Source organism: Meriones unguiculatus, chromosome 5 (assembly GCF_030254825.1).
Source record: "Meriones unguiculatus strain TT.TT164.6M chromosome 5, Bangor_MerUng_6.1, whole genome shotgun sequence".
In the NCBI taxonomy this organism is placed as follows: domain Eukaryota; kingdom Metazoa; phylum Chordata; class Mammalia; order Rodentia; family Muridae; genus Meriones; species Meriones unguiculatus.
This window is the reverse complement of record NC_083353.1, coordinates 132,765,884-132,783,797: the sequence shown is the minus strand read 5'-3', so window position 1 is coordinate 132,783,797 and position 17,914 is coordinate 132,765,884. Positions and strand designations below refer to the sequence as shown.

The 17,914-nt window shown below is 49.6% G+C and overlaps 1 long non-coding RNA gene across 1 annotated transcript; it reads left to right on the top strand.

Moving 5' to 3' along the window:
• The first annotated feature begins 12,338 nt into the window (after window positions 1–12,338).
• On the top strand, window positions 12,339–17,555 carry LOC132654337 (uncharacterized). Its single transcript, XR_009592037.1, has 2 exons — window positions 12,339–13,019; window positions 15,269–17,555. It is a non-coding gene; the product is annotated as an uncharacterized LOC132654337 (long non-coding RNA).
• Window positions 17,556–17,914: the final 359 nt, after the last annotated feature.

Genomic DNA, 17,914 nt, shown 5'->3' with positions numbered 1-17,914 from the left:
GGAGAAGGGAGGAAGAAAGAGAGACAGACAGAGACAGAGAGACACAGAGAGAATCCTACAAAGGAGTGTGTGATTTTCTGCTACACACACAGTACCTAAGCTTTGACACTTTCTAGAACAAGAGCATCTACTCTTTATAGCTCTGGGCAGCGGCACAGCCTGGGCGTGGTCGTGGCATCCACAAGGGCCTTCTTTCTGCATTGGAGCCCTTCAAGATGTCTGTTCTCCCCAACTTAATCTACAAATTCAGTGAAATACCATCCCAAACACCAACAAATTATCTTGTGGACACCGACAACCATCTCTGAAGTTTACATGGAAAGGCAAAAACTGAAAACAGCCAACTCAGTATTAAAGGGGAGCAATATTAGAGGATTTTCACACCCCAACTTCAAGACTTATGGGCCTTCACTCATCAAAATGGCATATTTGGGGTGAAGAAAGAGGTCAGTGGGCCAGATCCAGAAACAGGCCTCACGAATAGAATCAACTAATCTTTGACAAGGAAGGCAGTGCACGAGGGAGAGCGTATTTCAGCCAACAGCAGGAGAACGGTGAAGCACAGGCATGGGTGAACAGAGCCTACGCCTGCAGAAGATGAGTTCAAAGTGCATCCTAGACTGACGTGTGGAGCCCAGAGCTACTGTGCTGAGCGACAAGGGGAAAGATTGCAGAGCAGGGCTGGTGGCTTTCCTGGGTCGCACTGCATGGAGAAAAACTGTCTGGGCCATGCATGAAGGCCAGGAGTGTCTAGCCCGTGGCTCAGGTCAGCATGGCCCCAGCAGCAGCAGAGATATCAATACAGCCTCTGATGGCGGCCCCAAACAAGAGCACAGTCCTTGTGGGTCATGCAGGACACAGACATCAACACAGACCCCGCTGTGACAGGCCATGGCCCCAGATGTGGCCCTCAGCAGCAGCCAGGGTCCAGGCGTCACAGCTGCAGGCGGCAACTCAGCCCATTTCTCACTGTCTTCACCTCTCCAGCGCAGCCTCTGTCTGCACATAAGAACCATCCCTCTTCTCTTTCTCTCCCGTCTCTCCACCACATACTTGCTCACACTATTGGCATCCACCCATGGCTGCACCGGAGGCAGCCGGAGTGCAAATGTGTGGGCCTCGGAGCCATGGAGTTCAAAGGAACGCCAGAAGACAAACTGTAACGGCCAGTTCTGCACAGATCTGCACTTCTACCAACACCCCCACGCTGTGAGGTTTGCTGACGAGCGCCTTTGCAGTTGGGCCATCTCATTCGCCCCACGAACAGAATTCACTTCCAAACCTAGATAAGGCTGTCTCCCATATGCAAGGAACTCCACAGAGACAGCTCTGCCCTCGTCAGCTTTTTGTGGAGAAGCCCTTTCTTCTTACACAAGCAGTGCTGCGATTTGTCACTGCAGAGACAGCTGTGGTCTCCTACAGCCCTGTTGTCCTGTCAGGTGAACCAGCAAGAACCGGCTTCTGAGAATATCCCAGCTTTGAGAGGAAGAACAGCTACCGATGATGCCCGCTGGGTGCTACCCAGTGAGGCTACCCAGGCTAGCCTCCACCACCCTGAGGGCTGAGGTCCAGCCTCCGCCACCCAGGCCCCTCCAGGGCAGGCCTGCAGCCCAGCCTCTGCCCATCCTTTCCCCTCTTGTACACCCTCCTATTTCTTACAACAGTCTCAGGAAGCTGACAGTATTGCATGCCTAGCTGAAATAACTGAAAAGCTCACTGATAACTAACAGAAAACAATTTGAAATCAGTCTTGGTGGAGAATGGGTCTACACATAATTGAAATAAGAGTGTGTTAATATGCGGTGTTTTTGTGTATATGGGTGTGCCTCTGTCTCTGAATGTCTCTGTGTGTATGCTCCTCTGTGTGTGTGTAAATGTGAGTGTGCACGTATCTCTGTGTGTGTATGTGGTGAGAATATAAGTAAAACTCCTTTTCTCCCTTTATGGTTTTGAAATATTTGATCTCTTAGAAAATGGTCCAAGAACTTTTTACCCCACGAGTAAGAGATAAAACAGAGCCAATAGGACAATTAATTAAAAATTCTCTTTATTTGAAAATGAGGTCTTAAATTGTTTCTCTCACTACATTTACTGTGATGGCATTTACCACAGGAGATTTCACACGGGAAATGAACAAGGGAAGCGCTTGGCACAGCTTGCCCCTTCCACTGTGAGGTTACTGTGCAGGGAACTCTGAGCATCAGACGTCAGACCCCAGGGGCAGTGTATGTCTGGTGTGTGCGTGCAAGCATGCATGTGTGTGTGTGTGATTGTGTGCATGTGTGTGTGTGTGTATGTACAGCTGTGTTTGTGTGTGTGTTCGTGTGTGCATGTGTGCATGTGTGCATGTGTGAGTGCATGTGTGTGAGTGCTGAGAGAAGAGCACAGGCATGCATGTGCACACAGGCACATGTGCTTGTGGAGGAGAGGCTGACACCATTCTCCTCCGTCATGATCCACTTTACTGACGCTGTTGTAATTTTGGCTTATTCTCTGACACTCTTCTGCACTTTTACCACCAGCACCGTCACTGTCTCTCCTGGGCCTCTGCCGTGGCTGACGCCCCACTTCCTTTCTCTCCCCTTTCCCTGCAGGAAGCCCAGCCCCGTTCTCTCCCCTGCTCAGATGGCTGGTCGAGCCTCTTTATTTACGTATCAGTGTGACCAGATATGGAGGCACAGAAATCAGTGTTTGAATCTGTGCACTCTAACATGGCTACACCCAGTCACTGCCCAGCCTCACATTCTTCTTATTTTTGGTTATTAGTAAGTCCAGCTTTTAATGAGTTCAGTTTTGCTCTCCATGTGGGCACTGGTGTGAGCCCATCCACTTGGTCGTGAACAACAACGCCCTCAGAGAAGCTCGCTCTCCTCCCTGAGGAGCCATGGCACACTCTGGATGCTCCTCCAGGGCGGGGCGTCAGGACCTCTCCCCCCCACGCTGGAATTCTCAGGCTTGAGCTTGTGCAGGTCTTGTGTGCTCAACCTCAGCTTCCGTGAGCACGCCAGCCACACCGTGTCCAGAGGCAAGCATCACAGTTCTGCGTGCCTACCAGCTCTTATGTTCACTCTGCTCTTGCTTCTGCAGTGTTCCTTTAACCCTGGAAGGGGAGGTCAGCACAGGCGATTCACCCACCGCTGAGCAGCACACGCACACACACTCAGAACCTTCAGCAGATGTGTGTCTCTGCACTGCCTCGCACCCACTGCGAACAGAAGCTTCTCTGACCAAAGCTGAGGGTGCAGGTCTGGGGTGCAGACGTACATACTAAAAGGCACACTGACAACGCGATCATTTAACAAAAGTGCAGTGAGGTCCCTGCGAGGGCCTGCGACCCTCCAGCCACGGACCTTTGAGCTGCGCTAAATCCTCAGAGCCAATCAGAAAGCAGCCATAGCAGCGCCTTTGCTCGGATGAGTACATCATTCAAGACTGATGCTGCAACGCTCAGCATCCAACGCTGGATGAAGCTTGAAATCTTTCCCCCCAGCAGCCCGCACGGGCTTTTCTGGCACTAGAGAGACAGCAGGAAGAGAGTTTCCTGGTCCATTCAGGTCCATCTCCCCCTGTCATGCATCCAAAGGGAGTCTTCAACAACCGACTCTTGCCACTTAGCTTTGGTGGGCAGCGAAGTCCAATGGCGATGGCTTGCACGGTTTTAGGGGCCTCTGGAGCCTCCCTGACCTGGCTCATGCCCCATAGAGGACCCATGCCCGCCACTACGTTGTTCATTTTTAATCCATGTCTTATTGGGACAGGATTTTCACCCATGGAGGAAAATTATGTCGGAACTCCATGCATTTGATTAGCCTACAAACTAGTGGACTTACATAAGCTTCTTCATAACCCTTGGATTTAGCTAACCTAACTCTACTCGGCCTTCTCATAGCCCGCCCCATCCCCACTGAACCTTTCACCCAGACGGTCGCTCTGTCATTTCATGTCAGCTGTATTCACTATCCCCACTGACTGGATCTGTTACTTAAATTGCAAGATTATAGATTTCCATATGGTGTTTCCTTAAAGCCTTCATTTTGCTCAATCCTTCCCCATCCCCACCCCACATGCCTGGTCCCTCCCATGCTGAATCCGCATCCCCTCTCTGCTTTCCTTTCTCCCACGCTCTCCCATGCTCCTCCTTAGAGCATCTGCTCTCAGTGGCTTGTTTTTGATGACCTGAACTCCACCCGTGATTCAAGTCAGTCACACAAAGTAAAAGACTGAAAGCGCGGTGCACACAAGGGAAAACACGCGGCTCTGTCCTTCCCGAGCCTGGCTGACGTCACTCAGTGTGAGTCTCCCGTTTTGTTCACTGATGCCCATCGATAGCTGAGCAATGCCCGTCGTGTCCACACCTGGGCTGGTTCCCTTTCCCAGAGAAGGTGAGCAGCAGCAGACCGTGAGTGTGCAGGTGTCTGTGCGGCTGGGCGGGAAGTTCTTCCTGTGTGTTCACAGGTGCGGTGCAGCCGGCAGCTCGACTTTCAGTTTTGAGGACCCTGGGGACTAGTTTCTGAAGTCTCTGCATCACTTTCTTGGCCTTTCCTGGTTTGGGTATCAGGGTTAGGCTGGTTACAGAAGGATGAAAGCCTGCTTTGGTGATGCGGGGCAGTTCCTCTCTGAAGCTCTGGCAGGGTTCTGCCGTGAACCCAGAGCTTCTGCAAGCCCATCAGCTGCTCGTAGCCACGAAGCCACCTGCCAGCCCGCACCGACTCTTCAGTGTTGGTGGGTAGTTTTCCAGGTATGGCCGTCTGCGAGGGCAGCCGTGGCATTTCAGAACCTGGGAAACCACTGGATCTGCTTGTAACAGTCTGCTGCGCTTGGGTTCTTCTGCCCTCGTGAGCAGCTCCAGCTTTCCCGCCTCCAGCTTTCAATCTCCTTTCCTTATTTCTCCGTTTTTCGTATTTTAACGGAACAGGCCGTGAGGAGTTGTTTTCTGGCCTGTCTGTCTGTTCGGTAGGCCCTCTTGGCTGAGATTTTTCCCCCAGGTTTGGGAAGTTTCTTAAGCGTGTTTATTGAGAATATTCTTGGCTCTGCCCTTCCCTTTCTTTTTATTTCTATGCCTGTAATTGGAAGGATAGCTTTTTTCATGGTGTCCCAAAGTTTTCATTTGTTCTGCTGATATTTCTTTACTTGTTTCACTAATCTTTCCTGCCTGATCCTATCCTTCTGCATCATCTTCTGGTCCTGATACTCCGTTTTCCACGCGATCCAGTCTATTTGTGACGCTCTCCACTGAGACTTTTATTTGGATTACTGAGTTTTCATTTTCTCTATCATTTTAGGTTGGGTTTCCCTCAGCAGTTCTGCCTTTTTATTAGACTCTATTTTCATGTCTTGGATTGACTTCCTATTTTATTCAGACTCTTTGGAGACGTGTCCCGGTTTTTTTTTTTTTTTTTTTTTCCTGCATTGGGATTTGAACACCTGAAGGAGTTTGTAGATGAATCTTCCTTCTTGTTCAGATCAGTTTTTTGTTTCTGTGGCGGTGTGTGCATGTGTGCAGTGGTCCAGAGGACAGTGTTTGGGCTCTGGGACAGTGCGTCCCTCTTGGGCGCTGACACCTGAAGCTCTATTCCTAGTTGTGTCTTCTGAGCACAGCTTCTGGAGGCCGCAGCAGTCCCTGTCCTGGGTCAGCACACCCTGCTGGCCCCTCCTCTGCCACCTGCTCCTGGCTTCCATGCCAGATGCCCTAATTTGAGTCATATCCGGGCAACCAGAGGCGGGGGCAGCCGGGTGTGGAGCCGTGGGGTGTGGGGTTCCAGGAGCGGGGCTTCCCTGGAAGCATGGGAGGGCCCAGAGAGGCTGGGTGGCCTATGGGGAGGGGCAGATGACTCCATCTTAGTTTGACATAGGTCTGTCATTGTGCCCGGATACCACACTCCAGCTACTCTCGGGACAGAGCTGGGAATCCTCTCTGCTTCCCTGCAGCCCTGGGTTACCAACATGTACAGCACCCCGAATTTCTGTGGAGATGCTAGGAATCCAAACTCTGCCTTACGCTAGCCTCACAGGCACTTTACTAACTGAAACATCTGTCGCTCTGCTCTATTATTTTCATTGTATGCATTAACACTAAAGAGTACTGGCTTCACTATGACGTCATACACACGGACACCTGATCACATTTGCTCCCCCATTACCCTGTCATCGTCATCTCTGCCCTCCTCCTTCTCCCACACCCTTGGCAACCTTACTGTTAATCTCTGTGCTTTTTTCCTTTCTAAATTTCACATACCAGAGGAAACACACGCTCCTCCCTCTGTATGTGCTTTGTTTTGCTTAGCGCAGTAATGTCCAGCCACATCCACTTTTGCACCAGCAGCACTCTGTTCTTCCTCATGGCTGAGCGAGGCTCGCCGCTCTGGCAGGTGCTGTTTATCTCCGCACCGCCGACAGGCAGGAGCTCGGCCCGCAATGCGGGCAGCATGCCTCTGCTCTTGCTGGAAGGCCGGCTTCTGCCTCTGAGCGGAAGGAAAGGAGTGCACACTCAAGTTCTAAACCTTCACTTCCTCCGCAGGGCTTTGTGCTGAGCAAGCCAAGGCTCTCAGGAGATTCTTTATCAGTTCTTTGTCAACAAGCCTTCCAGCCTATCTCACAGGAAGCAATAGCTGTGTGGGGACTCCCAGCTGGCTGGTGGGGTGGATAAACGGATATTCAAATCTGCTGAGCGCATGCCAAGAGCGAGGTCTGTCTCCACGTCTATGAACTAACACAGCGGGCTCCCTCCCCAAGATGACCTTTAGCCCTTTATTTTTAATCGTCAAAGCAGTCTTTGGTAGGCAGTCTTCCACCTAACAAAGCAGACACATGGCAACAGTCAGGCTCCGGTTAGCACGTGGCAGGTGCCGGCATAAGTGGGTGATGCCATGGGGGTCATCAATGGCCTGTCGGGAAAATCCTGCACCTTTTCCCCATTGAAAACCACAATTGGTTTTATTCCAGTGAGCAAACAGAAGCAAAACAAAACCAAAACAAAAACAAGATGAACCCCATCAGAGTGAAAACGGTAACAGGAATTTAGCTGATTCCTGCAGAAGAAGGCCGGCCTTCCTGCCACCCACTCTGATTTCAGTTTGCGTCATCACGAGTGCCGTGAGCTCACAAGAAGCTGAAAATGGCTTTGGTGTGTGTGCAGTGTGTCCATTGGTAACGGAGACAAGCGACACAGTTAGCAGCTACGGCTCTCAGATCCGCTGAAGGGATTATTCCTACAATGCCAGCTCCTCCTGGCTGCCTGACATGTGCCTGTGTGTGTCTGTGTGTGTTTGTGTGTCTCTGTGTGAGTATCTGTGTATATGTGTTTGTGTGTGTGTGTCTCTGTGTGTTTGTGTGTGTGTGCGTGTGTGTGTATGTCTGGCCGAGCGCAGTGGTGGGCAGCACAGATGTGAGCCCGCTCGCTATCTGTAATCACTTCATATGTGTCTAATCTCCTTCTGTTTGCTGTGCTTTACATTTTCTGTTATTTCACTTCGACTAGGATGTTGTGTGTGTGTAACATGTGTTGTGCTGGCAGGAGGCAGCGTGATGATCAACGCCCTTTTATTTCCCTGCATGTGTCAGGCACAGTGGCGAGCAGCTTCCTCCATGGAGCCGCACCGCAGGAGCTTGTTCTCATGGGTGGCTAACGTCCCGTTTGTATGTGTTCACGGGTGGCTAACGTCCTGTTTGTATGTGTTCACGGGTGGCTAACGTCCCGTTTGTATGTGTTCACGGGTGGCTAACGTCCCGTTTGTATGTGCGCCACCAATGCGTTTATCTGCGGGCAGTCATGACTGAGAACGTATAGAAAATACAGTATAGCACACTGAGCGTGTTTCTGCAGAGCCCCGGGGGTCACGCAGCTGTCACTGCCTGTCGCCTCCACATTTCATCCTGTAATCCCCCCATTTCAGCCTTGAGAAGTGAGGACCTGGGGGATTATAATCTTCTTGGCAATGTAATTTCAAAAACATATGTATTTAATTTTAATTTTATTTTATTTGTGGATGGGCATGCCCATGCGTGTGTGCGCATGTATGGTGCCTGTAGAGGCCAGAGGAGGGTAGCACCTCCCCCTGAGATGGCGTCGTGGGTGGTTGGGCACCGCTGACGTGGGTGCTGGGAGCTGAACTTGGGTTCTCTGCTGGAGCAGCCTCAGTCCCTGGAGGGTGAGGACGGAGGCAGAGCCCCTCAGGATGTGCCTGTTAGCATGATGAACACAGCAGCGCTCTCTCCTTTTAGTTCTTCTGTAGTCTATTTTAGATGATGCACTTGACTGAAAGGAAGGAGGTTTTTTCCTACCAAAAGCACTCAGTCTATTAGATAAGTAGACTAAAATACTCTAAAAACTAAGACAAGACAGCAAACTATAACTGGTCAGAACCTCCCCGCCAGAGAGTTTGTCTGTGAAGTTTCCCCTGTCAACACAGATGTAGCAACAGCCCAGGACTTTAAGGAATGAACTGTTAAACATGAAACAACAAACTTCCAAGAAGGAATATGAGAAGCATTCCCGTGGGCTTTGGTTTGTTAATAATTTCTTAGATTCTAAGGAGAGTAAAGGATTAAAGAAAAAAAATGAAAATGTTGGATTTAATAAAAATTCTGAAGTTAAAGAAAACAGCAAACTACATTGAAAGAAAGGGGGGAAGCGCAGAGGCAAACCCAGATCAGACACAAGTCAGTGCCCAGAATACAAGGAACTGCAAGGTTCTAGCCATAAGCAACAACCCTGTTTAAAAGCGAAGCCAGAACGGGGTGCAGTCACCTCCTGGGCTCTAGGTGGCGCTCTGGTCCCCGCCCGCCCACCTGGCTCATCGCAGTCCACTCAGTGACTGGATGCACAGTGGGTATGCTCAGTAACAGTGTGGAAAATGCACAGTGGACAAGGGATCTCAACAGCCCCTGTCCTCTACCACCTCGCTGACCACCATCACCCCCAACCCTGCTGCTGGCCAGCGCTGTGCAGGGCATGCCAGGCCACTGGGAAGAGCAGGCCAACTTCCCTCAGGACCTCCAGTGTCTCAGGCGGTCACACGTCTCCTGTCCCCACTGTGATGGTGAGCACACCCATTCACAGCCTTGATGAGCCTGTCCTCGGGGGCAGCAGGAGCAGCAAGGGCGCTCACTGCTGTCTTCGCACTCGGGCTGCCTGCTGCTCCGCATCCTCCCTGCTGCCGGCTTCTGCTCTCTGTGCTGGGCGCTTTTCTTCTGGGCTGCTCTGCATCTGCCTGGGGTCTCCACTTCTCAGATGCGTGCTGGTGCCCAGCCACCACTTGTCCTCGTTGTCTCTCCCACATGCCAGAGTTTCACTTCCTTTTTGGGCAAAAAATACTCTTTCTTCTTCTTCTTCTTTTTTTTTTTTTTTTTTTTTCTGGTGATAATGATTGAACACAGGACACTCACACAAGCCAGGCTCCATCTCCAGCAAATATTTGCGGTGTGTGTGTTGCACACAGCACACTTTGCTTACCCACTCTCTACTCTAAACACCGGCCTCCGGTCAGCTCTCACTGTTTGATGGGCAGTGAATACGCTCCTGTGACGCCTGACGCACAGACGCCTAGTCCCTTCTCTCAGTGCTTTTGGGCGAGCATTAACAAACAAGCATTGCTGATCGCCTCTTTGCTTTTGAACAGGGCTCCAGAGTGCATCGACACAGCCATTCCCAGTTCTCATTTCTGTGAGCAAAGTGGCTGTGGAGCCACCACGGGGAGGCACAGCAGCAAGATCTGAGCTCTGGGACTGGCAGGCTTTTCACCTCTGCCGATTAAGTGGACAAACATTGGCAGGCCGCTGCCTCGAGAACCAGCTCTGCGTGTTCTCTGCCTGCCAGTGGCTCTGCCCGCGGGCAAGTGGGGTGAATCGGGGAGAAGGACAGCTTATGAAATGCCTTTGAGAATGAGAGGCCCCTTAGCTCCTGCAGAGAGTGAACCCCAGCTTCAGACAGAACCCTGATCAAGCAGCATAGAATGAAAAGACCCCTGAAAGACCCAGAGCATGGCTGAGACCTCCTCTGTGCCCCCCAACCCCATACCCGAGGCAGCCACAGCTTTGGATACTGGTTTCCCCCGTGCAAAACTAGTTTTCTGTCTAATGCTCAAAGTGCCAAGAGACAGGCCAGGCCCATCAGGTGGACACACAGGGAATGGCAGCAGGGTTTACAGTGTCAGTCCTGCCGAGGCCAGCCCTCCTCACGTGTGGTGGACAGCTGTTGTGTGCCTGTGGAGGCGTGTCTCCATCTAGGGCCTGCTCAGCTTCTACCAATGAACAAGCCAGTGTAACTAAAGTCCATGTTAAAATTTTTCTAGTCATCTCCGTGACTACCCTCCATACACACACTAACTGTGGTGAAAGCTGTGCTTGAAAGCTTTCCTTTGAGTGTGCGTGTAAAGGTTTGGGATGTCATTTCTTTGAAAGAACATATATTCCTTGTGTAGAGAGGAGAGAGCTAGAGAGCAAGGCAGAGAGAAAAGAAAGAGTGACAGAAAAAAAGAAAAACTGGACAAATGGCCAGGGAGATGCTGCTCAGCAAAGAGTGGACAGGCCTGAGCGTGGGCTCTCAGCGCCCGTGTGAAAGCTGACAGGGCAGGCGGCGGTTCTCAGTGCTCACTGCAGACCAGTCTAGCTACAGACAGGCTCCAGAGTCACTGAAAGACCATCTCCAAGACAAGGTGGAGAGTGAGCCAGGAAAGCACGCCCTGGCTTCCGTTCACCCCTGCCTCCGGACACACGTGCAAACCTACACACAAGTCACACACAAACACAGACACACACACACAGACACAGACACACACAGACACACATGCACACACACCCACACTCAGCTGGCAAGAAGCCTAACAAACACACAGACAGACAGACAGACACACACAGACATACACACAGACAGACAGACACAGACAGACAGACACACACACAGACAGACAGACAGACACAAATACAGACACACACAAACACAGACAGACACACAGACACATACGCACATACACCCACACTCAGCTGGCAGGAAGCCTAACAAACACACACACAGACAGACAGACGCACACAAACACAGACACAGACACACAGACACACACAAACATAGACACAGACACACACAAACACAGACACAGACACACAGACACACACAAACACAGACACACACGCACACACACCCACACTCAGCTGGCAGGAAGCCTAACAAACACACACACACACAGACAGACATAGACAGACACAGACACACACAGACACACACACACACTAAGCTGGCAGAAAGCCTAACAAAGGCGTCCTGCACTGTGATGACACAAGTGGCATGCAGCTGAATACTGAGCAAGAGGAGTGAATGAATGAATGAACTAATGAATGAGGATGCTATCCCCTATAATCGGCGGGCTTATTCCAGAGAGAGCGAAACGAGGAAGAAACTTTTAGCAGTCTGTCGGTTCACGAGAGCAGCACTCAATCAGTCGCTACTGGAAACCTCAGGACAAGATCTGGACTCTCTGACTTTGCTTTAGCATCTTCAGTGGTCCAGGTTCTCGCCGTTCTCTTGGTGTTTGCTTGAACAGGGAATGGTGTGGTCACGTGTACAGAAACACTAAACTCAGAACCAGAGTCTCAATAGCCTTGCTCTGACCTACTGGGACAGTCTTCTGATCTAGCTTCGGGCACACGCAAGTCTCCTGTCGAGTTCAGCTTTTATTCAGATTTTATTCTCTGAAAGTCTTCAGACTAAGTGAAAATCCAGACAGAGGAAGAGGGTGTGGGGGCGGGAGGGGGAGACTGAGCATGCCCAGCTCTGCCTGAAGGCCCCTGGAGCCGGATGGAGCCTGTTAGTGACGTTCATGCCCGCACTCTGGAGCCGAGGAGGATGGACGTGGCAGCCCAGCCCGGGCCCTGTGTCACAGGAGCCTGTCTCCAAACACAATAACAAGTAGGAGCAGGCTCCCAGCTCCGGGGGCCTGACTGAGGTTTTAAATGTGTCCTCTCTCATTCTCAGGCCCAAGAACAGGGAACAAGCAAGAATTTAGTTTTTCCACACGCTTTCCTCAAGACTGGGTTCCGACTCAGTCCAAGCATCAGGCCACTAGAGTCAAGACATTTTCTTCTGGGTCAGTGTTTTCCAGACACTTTGGCTGAGTGACGGCCAGCACGGAGTTCCTGTGGGCTCTGGACGCTGGGGACCTGGGGTCACTGACGCGGGATGCTGAGCTGGGGACCTGAGGATGCTGAGGCGGGACCCTGAGCTGCCTGCACTTCAGTGTCAGCTTTGCCTGACACCACAGGGTCCAGCAGGTGGGGGCTCAGGCCTCTCTGTCTCCTCCCGCGGCCTCCCTGGCCCATGCTCCTGTGTCTTCCACGAGGCTCTGGAGTTGGTTCCTGTCCTCAGCGTCCCCGCCGCGGCCCTGCAGCTTAGCGGTGGGATTTAAGGCCAGGGACTGCAGCCGGAGGGTGGAGCAGGGTCCGCAGCGCTCTGGGCGCTCACCCTTGCCCATCCCAGCGCCATCCGCGGTGCGTACCGGGAAACGGCGCAAGCCTGCCCTGTTTCGCTCAGGGACAACGCTCAGCTGTGCCCAGAGGAGTTTGTTTTTCCCGAGGAAGTTTTGTGTGTGTGTGTGAGGACAGGAGGCTGCAGGCTTTGGGCAGTCAGGGCTGACGCGGTGACGCCCGCGCTGCAGCCGCGCTCCGGAGCCACGGCTGGGAGACCCCTGGTGGCCCTCTGTGGAATTGCACGTGCGCTGAACCGCGCTTTCCACCCTTGGATTCCAACAAAGCTGAGGTAGGAGGAGACAAGCACAAAAGGCCTGGTGCTGAGTCCGAGCCTGAGCCGGGTCGCTAACTGCGCTGACAGACCTGGCCCAGAGTCTCAACAGCTTCATCTAACAGTTTCGGTTGCACCTTCACAAGGTTGCTCAGGCTGGTGACCCTCCAAATAATGACGCGAGAGGAGCTGTGGGCACGGAGAGACAGAAGCTGTCCTCAGCCTTGGATAGGAAGAGTGAAAACCAAACGCGCACACAAACTATCACGTGTGGAAAGGGTGCAGACATTAAGTGAGTAAAGTGGACAATTTAATATGTACTCACATTTATATATCTGTTTATAGTAACATATGTATTTCAATATACTAAAACTATGGCTCGATTAAAAAAATAAAAGACCATTGGTATAATTCTGAGAAAGAAGAGCAGTGAAGGTTTGGGACATATTAAAGTTAATAAAACCTCAATAATTAAAAGAGAATGGTGCTGTGATTTACTGACTACTTATTGAGAAAAATAGTTGTTTAGAATTGTGAATAAATAGATAAACGAGATAGGATATAAGCCCCAAGTCATAGAAAACTGTATATAGTGATTTAATAAAAGTAAAGTAGCCAAAGAACTCCAATCCACTCTTCAGGAGAGGCTTGGGGGACAAATGAAGATTTCTGCATTGCATTCTGAAGACAGGAAGAGGAAGGAAAAGACTGTGGTAACCCCAGGGGCTGTTCTCAGGGCTTTCTAGTGGTCAGAGCCAGCGGCTTGTGTAGCTGGGGTTTGAGGAGCTGTGGTTTAACCTCTTACAGGGTCTGTGGTGGGGAGGGAGGGGCAGGAGGCAGGAAGCCAGAGACAGACAACAAGCAGAAGGTTTGGTTCTGAGGGAAGGCCAGCGGGTGTGAGCCCAGTGGGGGTTGAGGTGGGTTCATACGCAGGGCAGCCAGCCCCTCAGGTTGAAGGCAGTGGACAGGGGGCGCTGCTGCTTGCTGAGGGTCAGCTCTTGTTTTAATTACTTACAATTTGGATCATAGTCTCATCAGAAATTGTAACAGTGGACCCAGGAAGATGTTTGCCTGGATATGTGGGCATCTCAAAGCATACTCTGTGAATATATTTCATCCCCCAGGCATCACAGGTCGGAGGCCTCCGACAGGTCCCTTAGCTGGAAGGGGCGAAGGTGAAGAGCTGCATCTTGAAGCATTACCTCATGCCACATGAAGGACAGCACACAAGTATTAGTTGTAATTTGTAAACTTAAATTGTTCCATGTGTTTCTTAATCATTCGGATCGTACTATATAAACAGTAAGCCGTTTTAAAGAAGAAAGAAGAGATATGGAACAATGATCCTTCCCCCACCGTGTGGGGACACAGCAGCAGGACTCTCTCTGACCTTTGTTTTCTTGGCTTCCAGAACTTTGAAAGATGAACATATTTTGTTGATGCTCTTTGGACTGTAGTGATTTTTTTCCAGCAGTCCAGATAAGACAACGTGGTAATCAAGGAAGAGTGAACGAGCAGACAGTTAAATGGGACAAGCTAGAAAGCCAGAAAGCCAGCGCAGGGATAGACAATGGATCTTTAGAGCAGCACAGGGGAGTAAGGCGGTCTTCTCAGGAAAAGGTTCAATAACTGACCATCCACGCATACAAAAATGAGCTCAGGCACAGACTGTGCTCCACCCTTCATGAAAACCAATTCAGTGTGGAGGACAGACTGGCACACACAAACCCCAGAAGGTGACAGGAGAAAAGCTAGGTGACCAGATGACAGGACACCACAAGCTTGTTGAGGATCTGCTCACATACCAGAGAGAAAGCACCTTCTCGTGGAAGAATAATTTTTTCTTGGATCACTAAGTGAGAAGCAGCCAAGAGAATAGGAACTGGGTGTCTCAACAAAAAGAATAGGAGAGAGGTAAAGAAGGGGGGCAATGCATTTAAGTGGTTATATTTAGCCCAAACCTTGACTTCATGCTCCCATGTCAACAGGGACTCCTTAAGCCTGGGTCCTGCATTCTGTTTCCGGTATTGCTTATTAGACCCATCTATCTGCTGTAAGGAGTCTAGAAGGAATATTGAGCAGAGGGTGAATAGTACCTAAAACAGCAGAACACTGTTAATGCCCAGAAAACTAACATTACACAGTTCAACACATTGTTTTCAAGTTAGATAAATCCTAGAGATTCATTAGTTGATTATTTTTTATCAACACAGTTTTATTCCTGATTGCGACAAGGCTGATGATGGAGGAGGTAGGGTTAACCAGAAGTAAAACCCTACAAGAGCAGACTCCAGACAGATTAGGGCTTGTAAAGCAGCTGCCTTGTCAAAATAAGTTGTTATAAAAAAAATCACACACGTTGTAAAGATTACATGTTAGAACTATGGAGCCTCAACACGATGACCAATAATTTTCAAATACTAAGTTTATTCCGTATGACCACTAAATAAATGTCTTTTCCAGCTGTGCTGAACACTGCAGTTGGTGGTCGATACAGGTCTTGGTGCCAATTTGAATTTCTTTCTCTTTCTATCTTCAAAGGTGAGAAAAGGAGAGGCACAGAGACTCCTCCCGAGGCTTCAGCTTCCCAGCATGCACGTCAGCTCCCCAGTGGCAAGTTGGTGCTGTGAATCAGGCGGGATGGACTGCAGCCTCTTCATACGGAGGAATCTCTGCTTCACTCACTTTTAAATGTACATTTGATGTTCTAGGGTTTCTTGCTGTCTGAATGTAGCATACAATACAGTCTATGTCCTTGAGGTAGTCCTGTCTCTTCTCCCCTCCCAGTCTGTCCTCTCTCCCTCTTCCTTCCCCTCCCCATTTTTCCCATCCACCCTAGCTCATCAAGTTGCATCAGGACTGAGCATGTCCTCTTCCCCTGTGGCCTGGCAAGGCAGTCCTGTCAGGAGGAAGTGATCAAAAAGCTGGCAAGTGAGTCCTTGTCTGATGCAGTCCCCACTTCCCTTACTAGAGGACCCACATGAGGCCTAAGCTGTCCATCTGCTGCATCTTTGTAGGGGGCCTAGGTGCAGATCCTGCGTGGTCCTTGGCTGATGCTTCAGTCTCAGCGGGCCCCTCTGGGCCCTGGTTAGTTGGCCCTGTTGGTCTTCTTGTGCAGCTCCTGTCACCTCCAGGTCCTTTTCTCTTTCCTCCCATTTTTCCACCCAAAGAAGATAAGTAACAAGAAGGATCCAAGGGAGGATGAATAAATCTCACTTGAAGGGGAGATAGAAGAGACAAAGGTAGTGGCTGCAGAGAGGGAACAAAGTAGGAGAGGGGGCACAGAAAGTTAAGAGGGTAGAGATCAGAGCTGGGAAGAGAGGGCAAGAGGACTGAAGGCCTGTAGAGAAAAGAGAAACTGAGGGTGGGGGTTTCCCTGTGACAAGCTGGAGACCTAAGTCAGGATCAGCTCCTGGGAGGAAATGAGGAGGACTCAAGCAAAGACTCCTAGTAGCAGGGGTCACAGAGACTGAAGAGGACATCCTCTAACTAGACTAGCCTCATAGCAGAGGATGAAAACACCAACCCAAACACAAATATTCCAACCCAAGATTTACCCTACCTATGATATATGCAAGGATAAAGATAGAGCAGATTGAGTGATACCCAACCAATGCCTGGCCCAACCAATGACCCACCTATCGGAGAGCGCCAATCCTGACACTATGAAAGATACTCTGCTAAGCTTTGCAGACAGGAGCCTGTCAGAACTGTCCTCTGAGAGGCTCTAACCAGCAGGGCCTCAAAACAGATGCTGAGACTCACAGCCAAATATTGGGTGATACGAACAGTCTTCATTCTGAAAACCTCATTCATTATTCATTTTCACTGAACACTGAAGCACCCAACATTACCAAAGCGTTGGAAACTAAGCATATTGAAATTATCATTGATTAGTTAACTGGTATTCGATGTCAACCTAAACACACAAATGGGTCTTTATACATAACTTTTTCCTTTTATGGAGCGAGGTGGGTCCCACTGCAGGAAGTCCCTCAGGTAACTAATGAGCCATCTCTGCCAGTCTCCTAGCTGCATCTCTGTCATTGAAAAGTTACCTAAAATATTGCTAATGCCTAATCCTAATTATTATTAATGTTATTATTACGTTTATCTGTTTCCATTTAATTAATTATGATATTTATTGTCATTTGTATTTATGGAGACTTACCAAAACATATAATTTTCAGACAAACACCAGCTTTATTTTCTCATTCACGGTTTGTACACTTTTCAGATATCCCATTAAGTTGTATGTAATAAACATGTAAGTGGCAAAACCAGATTGTTTTTGGACATGTCAGTCTGGGTGTGAACATTCAAGACCTTTGATTATTAGCTGGCATTTGTCATAGTGGGAGAGGAAAACTCTGAACCAATCTGATTAATTGGTTCAGGCAAGCCTGGTTCTTTTTTATAAATATTTTGTTAGAAAAACGAGCATTTTATGTGAAGGAGACAGAAGCCGTTAGAAGCATGATGGAAAGTTTCTAATGTTCTTAATGATTTTTAAAAGTCAGTGGAGAGCAGAGGTAAGCATAGCAGTCTTGGTGAAATACACACCGCCTCTCAGGGAAGGCAGTGCCTTGTCCTGGGACTCTTCTGGAAGGAAAGGATGGTTCCTTTCATGAGAACCAGGTTTACTTACCCGTGTCTTTCTGCTTCTGGGTTACCTCACTCAGGATGATCTTTGATGTCATTGTTTTTAATAGCTGAGTTATACTGGATTGTGTAAATGTACCACAGTTTCTGTGCCCATTCTCCAGTTGAGGGACATCTACATTATTTCCAGTTCCTGGCTATTACGAATAAAGCTGCTATAAACACAGTTGAGCAAGTGTCCTTGTGATATGGTGGAACGTCTATGGACTATATGCCCAGGAGTGGCATAGCCGGGTCTTGAGGTAGAGCCATTTCCGATTTTCTGAAAAATCCTAAGCTTGATTTCCAAAGTGGTTGTACAAGTTTGCCCTCCCACCAGCAATGGAGGAGGGCTCCCCTTGCTCCACATCCTCACCAACATGAGCTGTCATTTGAGATTTTAGTCTCAGCCATTCTGATGGGTGTAAAATGGAATCTCAGGGTCATTTTGATTTGCATTTTTTGATGACTAAGGATGTTGAGCAACTCTTTAAGTGCTTCTCTGCCATTAGGGATTCCTCTGTCAAGAATTCTCTGTTCAGCTCT